At 34.3% G+C, this 11596-nt stretch overlaps 1 long non-coding RNA gene across 1 annotated transcript; it reads right to left on the bottom strand.

Moving 5' to 3' along the window:
• Positions 1–7293: 7293 nt before the first annotated feature.
• Positions 7294–11082, bottom strand: LOC105326515 (uncharacterized). Its single transcript, XR_002199407.3, has 8 exons — positions 10935–11082; positions 10039–10122; positions 9470–9685; positions 9040–9255; positions 8874–8918; positions 8066–8167; positions 7658–7747; positions 7294–7503 (listed from the first exon to the last, which is right to left on the bottom strand). It is a non-coding gene; the product is annotated as an uncharacterized lncRNA (long non-coding RNA).
• Positions 11083–11596: the final 514 nt, after the last annotated feature.

Raw genomic sequence — 11596 nt, 5'->3', positions numbered from 1 at the left:
AACAACCCCTTGACTTACATCTTATCCAAAGCCAAGTTGGATGCCACAGGTCAAAGGTGGGTTGCTGCCCTTGTCAACTATAACTTCCAGATATCTTACAGAAGTGGACATTTGAATGGTGATGCAGATGGTCTCTCCAGGAAACCTATTATTTACTCAGATACAGTAAAAGCCTTGTGTCAAGCTGCAAGTGTCCAGTTACCATATTGTCAGGTGATCTCTGAGGAGGGTTAACTCAAACGGCCGATGAGGAGAGCTTCCCTACCGACACACTCAACACCAATGACTGGATAGATGTGCAGTCAATAGATGAGGATGTATATTGGGTTGTCCAAATCCTGAAAAGCGGTTTCCGCCCCAAGGGAGGAAATGTGAAGAGGGAATCCATAGAGGTGCAGAAGAACTACGGATTTTCAAGAAGCTCAAGGTAGTCAATGGAATCTTGTGTAAAACCGCTTTTCATGGAGATAGGAAATTTCTACAGTTAGTTGTCCCACAGAGTTATAGAGTTACAGCATTTCAAGGAATCCACAATGATGTTGGACATCCCAGGAAGGATAAGACCTTATGGTTAGCCAGGCAGCGTTTCTATTGGCCAGGAATGGAAAGGGATAACAGCAATCATATAGAAACTTGTAGCAAATGCATATGCAGTAAGACCCAAGTTAGGCCTGCAGCTGAGCTTATTCCAATTGTCTCGACTAGACCCATGGAATTAGTTTGCATTGATTTTTTGAGTTTAGAGCTATCGAAAGGTGGATTTAAAAATATCCTAGTGATTTTACCAGGTTTGCTCAAGCTATACCTTGCAAAAATCAAACAGCTCACACTACTGCTAAAGTTTTGTATGATAATTCCTTTCTCCACTATAGCTTTTCTGAAAAACTACACAGTGACCAAGGGAGAAACTTTGAATCAAAGGTCATTAGAGAACTCTGTAATCTCCTAGGAATCAAGAAAACCAGAACTACGCCATATCATCCCATGGGAAATGGTTCCGCTGAAAGGTTTAATCAAACACTGATTAAAATGCTCTCAACTTTAAGCGAGGAACAGAAATCCGACTGGAAATCTCATGTGGCACCTTTGGTACATGCATATAATGCCACTAAGAGCACACCCCATGCCATTACTTGATGTTTGGATGGCATCCTAAATTACCCATTGATGTCTTCTTCGGAATCGATTCAGACTTGGAGGAAGGTGACCATCATACTTACATAAAAAACTCAGGGATAGGATGATAGTAGCATACAAATTAGCCTCCAAGGAAGCTGGGAGGATTTCTGATAAAAATAAGAGCAATTATGACCAGGGAGTAAGGTTTAGTAGGCTTGAAATAGGAGATAGAGTTTTAGTTAGGAATGTTGGGTTAAAAGGAAAGAACAAACTAGCTGACAAATGGGATTCAGATGTTTATGTTATCAAAGACATCCCTCATTCAGACATTCCAGTTTTTACGGTACAGAGTACCACTAGTCGAAAAACTAGAACATTACATAGAAATATGCTCCTACCAATTAACCATGTACCACCATGCGACTCTGATTTGGACACCAGTATCAAGGAGGAAAATCATTGAGAAACAGAAATCTGATTTACAGGAATCTGATAGTTCAGATCCATAAATTATGCAGATTAAGACTAAGACAATTAGAGAAAATCAAAACTATTCAGATGATAGTTATAGTTCTAGTGATACTAATGAACATGATTTTGCTTTGTTTCGAATGAATTCCAGTCCAGTGAAAACATCGGTGACAGCACCGAGGAAGCAGATGGCAACAGCGATTCAGAGAATAATATACTTACCAATAGTCTACCGAATCAGTTAGTTTCACCGGTTATGCTGCGAAGGTCTACAAGATCTCGAAAACCACCCGATCGATTCGGTGAGTGGTTGTCGTAATTGGTTTTTTATGCCACAATATGTTTTATGCCGAGAACCGTTTTTTTATGCCGAATAACTGCTTTTATGCCGATTGTTTTTATGACGCAGTTTAAACATTTTCTTTTAAACTATAAAAAATAATTTAAAAAAAAGAAAAGAAAAGTTTTTATGCCAGTATTTCCCATACCCTTATCCGGGGGTTCATACCTCATTACTGCATTGTTTAGTCCAATGGTTTTGATCAGCTGGTGTTTCAGTATTTCAGTTCACTTTGTCTGTTGCAAAACTAGTACTTTGTATTGAGCTGACCAATGAGATTTCAAGTTGTATAATGTATTATTTACATGCGTTTCATTGGTTGATGTGTCAAGACCTACACTCTGATAATGTTGGTAGTTGGAGTGGTTGTTTTTCAGAGTGGATTTCATTATATGGTATAATTATATGAGTTTATGGTGATCTGTCTTGATTTTATTTGAATTTTGATTTGTGTACTTTGGATGTATATTTATAATAGCATACTCTTCTGGAAATGTCCGGAGCCATTTCAGCCAAGAGGGGGAGTATGTAACCAGGGTTATATACAGTCAAACTTGTATTAAGCAGTCACCTGCGGGAGGCACCCAAAATGACCTCTTAACAGAGGTGACCTTTGAATAGAGACTTGTGAATTTGCCAACATCAAATCCAATTGTTCAATTTTTTTTCTATTATATACTTGATATTTAGCATAATGTATCAAAATGATAGATAAAGTAATTGATTTGATGTTTTTATAGTATCTATTATATTTACAAATAAGTAGAAATACATTACAATGCATTGTGCATGCAATTTTTATATTTTTATAAATTATTCAAAAAAGTCATTACGTGGTAAAACCTTGTCGTCGACATTTTCACAATTATAACACCAACACTATTTTCATGAGTACCGTATATATAGAAAACAAACACTTTTAATACAAATCAACAATTACGTTTTTAACCGACCGTATCTGAACTCAAAATCATATTATTAAATCAAGCAATTTTCTCTTGCCTCGCCGCGGACATTTTTGACACCTGTATATCATTCATGTTTATAAAACAACCATATTGTTAATACTTGTTTAAACAATTCACTTGATTCCTATTCGTAATTAAATATGTACTTGCGCTTTAGCATTTGTTTTGAGAGTGTTCGTGTGCTTGTGGGTGTTTATTTTTAGCCCAGTGACGACAGACTTCATCTATAAATAAATGTCACATGATATCTAAAACCTGCTCTACCTGTTCCCGCCAATATTCTGCACTAAATGCTATATGTGAAATACCTGGACACTTTCAACTTCGATGTCCAGACAGACACATCGTTTGAAAATTCTGATGATATATATATTGTCTGTCTTGGCGGACGCTGTCCCGGTTTTTGTATAACTTATAATTCTACTGAATGAAGTGAACCTTTGACCAATTCACGTTGTCTGAGTTATTTCTACCGACACCGGCTACACTAACATTATTCGATATTAATGAATACCTCTTGGTTCAGATGATGTTCATTCAATAGTATGAAAGAATCCAAAGATTTACCTTTTGAAACGCCCCCTCTAGCTTGTCGGGTATCAATACACGGCTAAAAATGAAAATTATACGGGGGTTTTCCATTGCCAAGGAGATGATGACACCCGGATGATAACGTTGAAAAATTGCACGAGGTGTCCCGAGTACTTCCGAATGGAGAAAAGATGTCAACATTCCCCATTATAAATCTCCGTAGGAGATCTGTTTTCGTTCCTGTGAATTTTTACGAGGGAAAAATGATAATGGGTGAGTGAAGTGATCTTGGAAATTTCCCTTTCATCGATTTCAATTGCACTTCTGTCACAGGTATGTGTATTTTTATTAAAAATCGTTCAAATATGCAGCATTGATATCTTGGGATAGACTATAGTTCTGCTATGCCATTATGCAAAAGAAGGCAGATAAATCTTTTACACCACTTTCATACAGAGTATTCGACATAAATCTTATAAGTAAAAAAAAATATTTGAAAAAAACCCCCAAAAAAACATAAAAAAATGATTGACAAAAAGGTAATGAAAAAGGTTTCAGAATTGTTCAACTTATAAGATTTATGTCGAATACTCTGTATGAAAATGTGCATGTCTACTTATATTTAAAGATCCTTTACATATATGCTATTGTATTAAGAACAAATGTCAATAAAAAATAAAATAACAATCTTTTACACCACTGACAAACAAATGAAAAACCACAGAGTTTGGGATATATCAAATGCAAAGTCAGCTCTTGTAAGTGATAGTTGTCGTCGTTGTTTATTAATGCTTTAACAGGGTGTGACACAACTCTATAGTCGTTTGCATGGCATTGGAAAACCTGCTGCCTTGAAAAAGATAATGACTGATATTTATCTTAATTCACAAGGAGCTGTATTTTTGCAAGAATATTCCAGCAAAGAAGATATTATAAAGGCAGGAGAAGCATTAGTAAACCTGTATGGTGGAGTACCACTAGAGGGTTTAGACATTCTCAGATGGAGAAAGTTCACGACAAAATCATGCCATCCAAAAGGAATGCTGTAATCAAAGTGCTGTCACTTCCACCAACTTCTAATGCTGCCATATTTCATTCAATGCGAGTTTACTTACAATGTCAGTACTGGAAAGGCAAATCAGTGGCAGACCTTGATCCTACAGAATGGGGTTGGACTCTTAAAACTGGCAAACTTCTACCTATTGTAAAACCACCTGCCCCGACTTCCTGAAAATCATCCACTGCAATTGTAAAACCAACTGCGACAATAAGAAATGTAGCTGTCGAAAAAATGGCATAGCGTGTTCAGTTGGATGTGGAGAATGTAGAGGGATCAACTGTTCCAATTCAAGAAATACTCCAGAATCTGATGACGAGAGTGAGAACGAAATTAATCAAAGTACTGATAGTACTGAAAAGTGCTAACCTAGCTTGGTTCTAAAGGAAATTTACTTTGTGCAAGCTTAGAAAGAATCGATTTGATTTTTGGGAGTTGATTTTAATCAACTCTCCTATGCAGTTACTCAGACAAAACCGAAAGTGAAACAGTGTTTGGACCTCAGCACAAATCATTGCTGCTGACAAGAATTAGCTCTTGAGTATAATTGATAAATTCGATGAAATGTATGCTAAAGCATTGTTTTTCAAGGAAACTTATTTATAAATACCTTGAAAATAGTCAGATTATAAATGGTACGAACAATTTAAATATTTTTTGTAGTCGTATGCATTCCTACATGTACGCCAGAGTTCAATATAGTCTCGTTGAACTTGACGCTTGGCTGTCTCCGTAAATCCTCGTCGGAGACTTACGGTGTCAGCCGAGCGTTTGGTTGAACGAGACTAGAGTTCAATATTGCTTGGATCCATACAATTTTCGAGAAATATTTCTATTACTGATACATAGTTTGATTGAATTAATTTTATCTTTTTAAAAATATTATTTAACATGTGCGTAATTCAAATTAAAAACTAAATGTACTTGTCATGCAAAACAACATATCATTGATTTTAAAATAAATAAACATCGACAAAATCAACTCCCGTCAGTTCTTCAGTACTTTGATTCTATATTTCAGCTTCTGTTTAGGCACTATATTTCCTCATCACTGCCTGACTGCAATGATGTACGTTAGCCCCGCACCTTAGATTCACAATAGCCCATACTTTATATTCACAATAGCCCGTGCAACTATGTGCGTATACCCCTGAAACTGGTTCCCTAGCCAGTTTAAGTGATGCATATTTCTGCTCTTATGTGGCGGTTATTTGATGCACCGGAAGTAGAAGTCTAACGACAATGAAGCGCTAAGCTTTAAAAATCAAAAAACTATTCCTTTACAATAAAAGGATGTTAATTCCATTTCCATTTTATTTTTCATGGCTGTGATGTAAACAGTTTGCATCACTTGTACATATCCAATCTTGTTATCATGTTAAAATATAAGCTGATACTAGTTGAATTGATTTAGTTATTAATTAGTTCTTTATTACCATGATTAAAAAAAATTTAAAAATCGCATTAAATTCGACCAATGTTTCATGTTATGTTATGTCAATTGTTCAAATACTATTATGTAATTTGGAGTGAAGAAAAGTTGTTACTAATTTGATATTGTTTTTATATTTTACCTTTAACCATCGTTAAAAAGCATTTTTTTACAATATAGAGTCTCTTTTTATTCATTTTTTCGATTATTTCATGAACTTTTTACATGTGTCGGAAAATTAATTACTAGTACATCCAAGATACATAAGAGTTCTCATGATTTGTAATAGTAAATGAATTTTATTAAACGAGTTGTTTGTTTTCAATCAACCAAGGCTTTTCAAAGGGATTTCACTCAACGAGTTGAGTAAGGTTCACATTAAGATTCTATTCTAAGATTTTATTATCAACTTTTGTTTTACATTAATACAGTCTATGCATTATATACATTTCCAGTATAACTGCATTATTTGAAATTTGCTATTTTTACCAATCTAGCTATACCTGTTAATGGTTGGGTAAATCAATTTCTTATGGTTGTATTTCCAGGGACCCATTCCTTATTAAAAATTAAGCTTAAATATTAAATCCAGGATGTAAGTTAGTCCTTAGAATAACTTTTCTTTTATAACGCAATTATTTGAAACTAGCTTTTTTCACCAGGCTACCTATATCTGTAAATGGTGTAAATGTGGAATTTAGGATGTTAGCCAGCCCATTGAATAGTATTCTCATGTACCAAAATCTGATATATTACTTACACACTAACCAGGTTAGCTAATTATGTCTATAGAAAACCATGCATGTCAAAGGTCAGGTCATATCAGCATTGAAGTGACAATTTCTACAATTCCACCGTTTCTGTCGATAAAACAAGGAAGTTTAAGTGGATTTTGAATTTACGTTTAGAATACTTATGATGATTGCAATAGTGAACCAACCACAGAATACTACTCGCTATTCTGAATCCCGGCAAAATTTTCCTTTTTTTACCGTAATTCGGTTGTGTACAGTGGATCACCGGTAATCATGAATCTCTTATTCTGTATTTACTATTTATGAAAAACAGTAATACATCACACCCTGATAATATCCAAGTCATATCGTAAGGTCTTTGCATTTTCATAAATGAATATTTTCAATTGAAAATGACTGAATACTTGATCTCCCTTTGAGTATGATATGATAAATCTCTAAGGCAAGTGATCGATAATATAATACATTTATTAAATAATAATATTAATTTTTGTTTTGATATAGTCCATGTCTTTAAATCAATGTTTAGGCTTTAGTAAAACATTATATGCAAGTATAATTACTAGACTTCGATAAACATCTATAAACCAATGCTAACAACAATTTAAAAAAAAAATACAATTGTATTGTTTGGAAATTTTATATTTTGATTAAAGCCATAATTTTTGTGTGAAGCAGAAAATATAACACCAATAAAAAACTTTACATTTTAAAGCGGGTCATTTATAAAATTTGGTATAATGTAGAAGACTGAGGAAAAAGGCAACGTTCTGAGTGTAAAGACAGTGCTGCCACGAAATGGTTGTTAAATGTTGAGGATCTCACATCATCTACAAAGCAAAAACATACATAACTTGTTTAATGAAAAAAATATATTCGACATACTTTTCTTTGCTTTTGCAAATTTAGAAAATATAGGACTCTAATTCCCATCATAGCAATAGATATTTTGAAATAAATAAATATGTAGAAAAGTAAACTCACCCAACCGCCAGTGTGCCTGGCCCGTTTTGCGGGAGGCTTGCACATTTCATCATCTTCATCCTCCTCCCTTTTCCGTTTCTTTGATGGTAACTATAAATAAAAGAGGGGGATGCATTTTAAACACAATATTAAAGTGTCTGTAATTTAAAGTGGGTGTTAGGGCCTAAAGGTTCTGTTTGCCATGCGCAACCCAAAAAGGTTTACTAGTATTTCTAAAACTATGAATAAATTTTTCTGGAAAATTTGTAATAATGAAAAAAAATATATATAAGATTCAAATAAGAACGGCAAAGATAATAAGTTTTTTTAATATGACCATAAGATGCTATTATCTATAAATTGTTATAATTTCATATACAAATTGTAAATGACGGGAGAATGCACATCCTTTGGATAATGCTAACGTACCCAGCTCCCCGTTCGTCGGGCCCTCTTCCGTTCAGGTTTTAGTTCCTCGTCTCCCTCGTCTTCTTCCCTTTTTCTTTTTTTCGAATTGCGTGCAATTACGTTCTGCGAAAAAAAGAAGATCTAAAATTAAAAGTTATTTAAAGGGGCATGATCACGATTTTGGTCAAATTTTATTTTTCTGTTATTATTATTTACAATGCCTTAAGAATGCATTTCTAATGATCAAATGAAATTTGGGTGCCAGTCGATGAGTTTTAAGCAAGATACAGGGCTCACAATTCTTCGTCATGTAAACAAGGCTCGTGTCCTGTTTTTGTTTACATAGGTTCAATGTACCAGTAAAAAATCTTTTTCAAGCTGATTTGTCTATCTTCGTATTAATTTTAAGCATAAATGAACAGTTACTAACGATTAACACATTCATTTGAGGTCTAAAACTGGAATTTTCACCTCAACATTCAAAATGTAAAAAAACATTGTTTACATAGCGAAGAATTGTAAGCTCTGTAACTCGCTTATAACTCATCAAATGACAATCAAATTTTGGTTGCCTATTAAAAATACCTTACTGAAGCATTGTAGACATTAAAATCGAAAAAATAATTTTTGACAAAAATTGTGACCATGCCCCTTTAAGTTCAGTTCAAAAGTTCACAGCTTACCTTTTTGGAGTTTGGAGAAATAATGTTTAGAACATTTGAAAGGCCATTATAAATAAACTTAGATTGGTTAACATTTTTTTCTATATTATAAATGTTTGAATCTATCTATAAAAATTTAAAAATTCATGTCCTGTACAAATACATACCGTGAGATCCACGTGCGAGTGCACATCTTTTGTTAAGTCTAGTTCCTATGATGGCAATGAAAAAGAAAGAATTTTAATTATTTATATCAAGCATCGCCAGCCTCTATGTAGCTTGAATTGTTTTATTTTTTATTGCAATAATTTCATATTGCTTCATTGAACTTACATAATTGAAATCATCAATATCATCCGTCCATGATTGATCTGAAATGGCACTTGGTCCGGGAGTGGCATCGTCCAATTTTTCATGTCCATTAAAGAGGGGTTGGTCACGTTCTTTTGGTATATATAGGCCTCTTACAATTGGAGTTAGCCGAAAAATACCTTTCGGGTATCCTCTACCTTCAAAAAGGGTTTGTCTTATGCTTTCCTCTGCCTTGGTCTGCAATTGATATAAAACATACCTGCAGTTTTAAGTCTTGGTATTGACGATGTGAAATCTGATACTCTCGAACTATAATACTTCATTTTTTGCAAACATGCTTTGAATTTTTGTAAATTTCATATATCTTTTGTAATGGCCATGTGTTATCATTTGAGGGGGGGGGGCAAAGTTTGTGGGGCGGGGATTTTGTAGCTGTTTTTTTATTACCCACCCAAACTGAGGTTTCAATATCAGTCGATCCAACACAAGAATGTCCTGGGACAGGTGGGATTCGGCTTGGCCCGGGAGTCTCGTGTGCTGAAGTTTTGAATTGGCCTCTTACTTCCGGATCCGTACTCTCCAATGGGTGCAGTCGGAAGATGCCTTCTGTGGGACAGTTGATGTGGTCACCAAGCTGGGTGTTCCCATCATTTTCTGTGGGATTTTTCTGCAAGTAACAAATTCAATTGATGTACACTGTGGTATCGGTTATCAAAGTCTATGAATTAAGATGGCTCGATGGTCATGGCCATTTTAAGACTATATTGATTTCCTTATAGAGAAGAGTTCTATACCAATACATGTATATAAAGCTTAAAATATTTGAAATTGTTTTCTTTACTAATTGACAGTTTTTGGCTAAAAATGTCATATTTGAAATTTTTATAAGCAGATCTAATGAATAAGTTTTATCATCAAATCTACTTTTAAATGATAAATTAGAATTCATATAACAGATATTGATGAGTATTGCTTGAAATGAATCATGTCCTTTAACTTGTTTTCAGTTTTTTGACATACTGGTTTTCTCCACAGACGTTTTCGTGTTGGGTTCTGTTTCAGAGTCTCTGCTACATCGACCCTTTCTTTCTTCACCTGCTGTCCCTGTAATCATATTGATTAATTTTAATTTGATTTACATGGCAGAAGGTTAATTTTATCTATTTTATGAAAGTTAGCCTTTATGCTTTAAATGAATCATGTGACAGATCTACAAAAAGTGGAATTCGATCATTAAAGAAGTAATTACCTGCGAAATATAAACCAGTACATGTGTATTATACTGCCAACAAGCAAATGAAAAAAGGAACTTTTATAAACTAAATATGAAAGTAAAACGAATATGCATGCATAAAAATCAAAATTTAAAAGGAATGTGTCAATTCTATTTAGTATTTACATACCTTGTTTATAAATGTATTATCTACGAAACATGCAAAAATGACTTAAACCGTGATTTTTCATTCTATGTGCTTATAGTATGATTTTGTCACTTAAACAGATTACATTATCATTGAACAACTTCAGTATCAGTATGCCGGGGTTGGGGAAGGGGGCAGACCTCTCCCCTTCCTCTGGAAAAAAGGAACTCGCTGAATATACGTTGTAACTTACCAAAAATATACCTCAACCCACCCCCAGGCAAACAAAATTATTACTCGAGGCTCCTGCCCTCACCCTCTGGGGTAATTTTTGAATCTGTCCATGTAAAGAATTTGCTTTAATAGATACACTGGTGGTAACCTAGAACGGGGGTACATGTAAATTTCATTTCGCAAAGAACACCAAACTGCAATAGCTTTTATGATAAATACAAGGTTCTCTCAATCTCTGAATCTTTGACATTGCTTTGAAATAGCAGCCCCACCTTTCCTCTCCGAAATAAAATAAACATATTAAAATTAATGTGTGATTACCTTCATATCAATGCTTTGACTCATCTTGGTCTTGTTGGAGCGCACAGGAGTTCCAAAATTTAGAAAATGGTTTTTCTCTTTAGAACACATCCGCTCCTTTTGTCTCTTTGGTTGAGAAATAATTCGTAACCATATGAGGTTTAACTTACGTCACTATTCCAGTGCAATTGTGACGTCATAGTTAGACGTATATATACCCCCCTCCCCATATCCCGTCTTCTCCTTACGTGCGGAAAGAAAATTTTAAAATAATATAAAAAATTATATGGTAAAAACAACAAAACAACTGCAGATATTTTCAGGGTTTCTTTTTTTTTGCAAGTCAAGTTCTTGAAAATTTTTTTTGAAAAGCCGGTACACATGCAACTGAAAACAAACATTGACATCTTTAAGCCATGTACAACAGAAATCATGTTAATGTATGCCAAAGAATCTTCATTTTTCCAAACTAAAAAAGAATAAAATGGAGAGAGAGAGAGAGAGAGAGAGAGCGAGAGAGACAGAGGGGGGGGGGAGGCTTTTGTAAGTTGTCTTGTCAGTTGTATATATTTTTGTTATGCATTTCAAATTTTTCAACTCATTCATTTGGTATTTATACTGTGTTAAGAATTTGCATAATAGCCTAGAAGATGTTGGATGTAAATCAACTTTCTCTCGAGATC

The sequence above is a fragment of the Magallana gigas genome, chromosome 3 (assembly GCF_963853765.1).
Source record: "Magallana gigas chromosome 3, xbMagGiga1.1, whole genome shotgun sequence".
In the NCBI taxonomy this organism is placed as follows: domain Eukaryota; kingdom Metazoa; phylum Mollusca; class Bivalvia; order Ostreida; family Ostreidae; genus Magallana; species Magallana gigas.
Note: the sequence above shows the minus strand (reverse complement) of the source record. Positions and strands in the feature narration are given on the sequence as shown.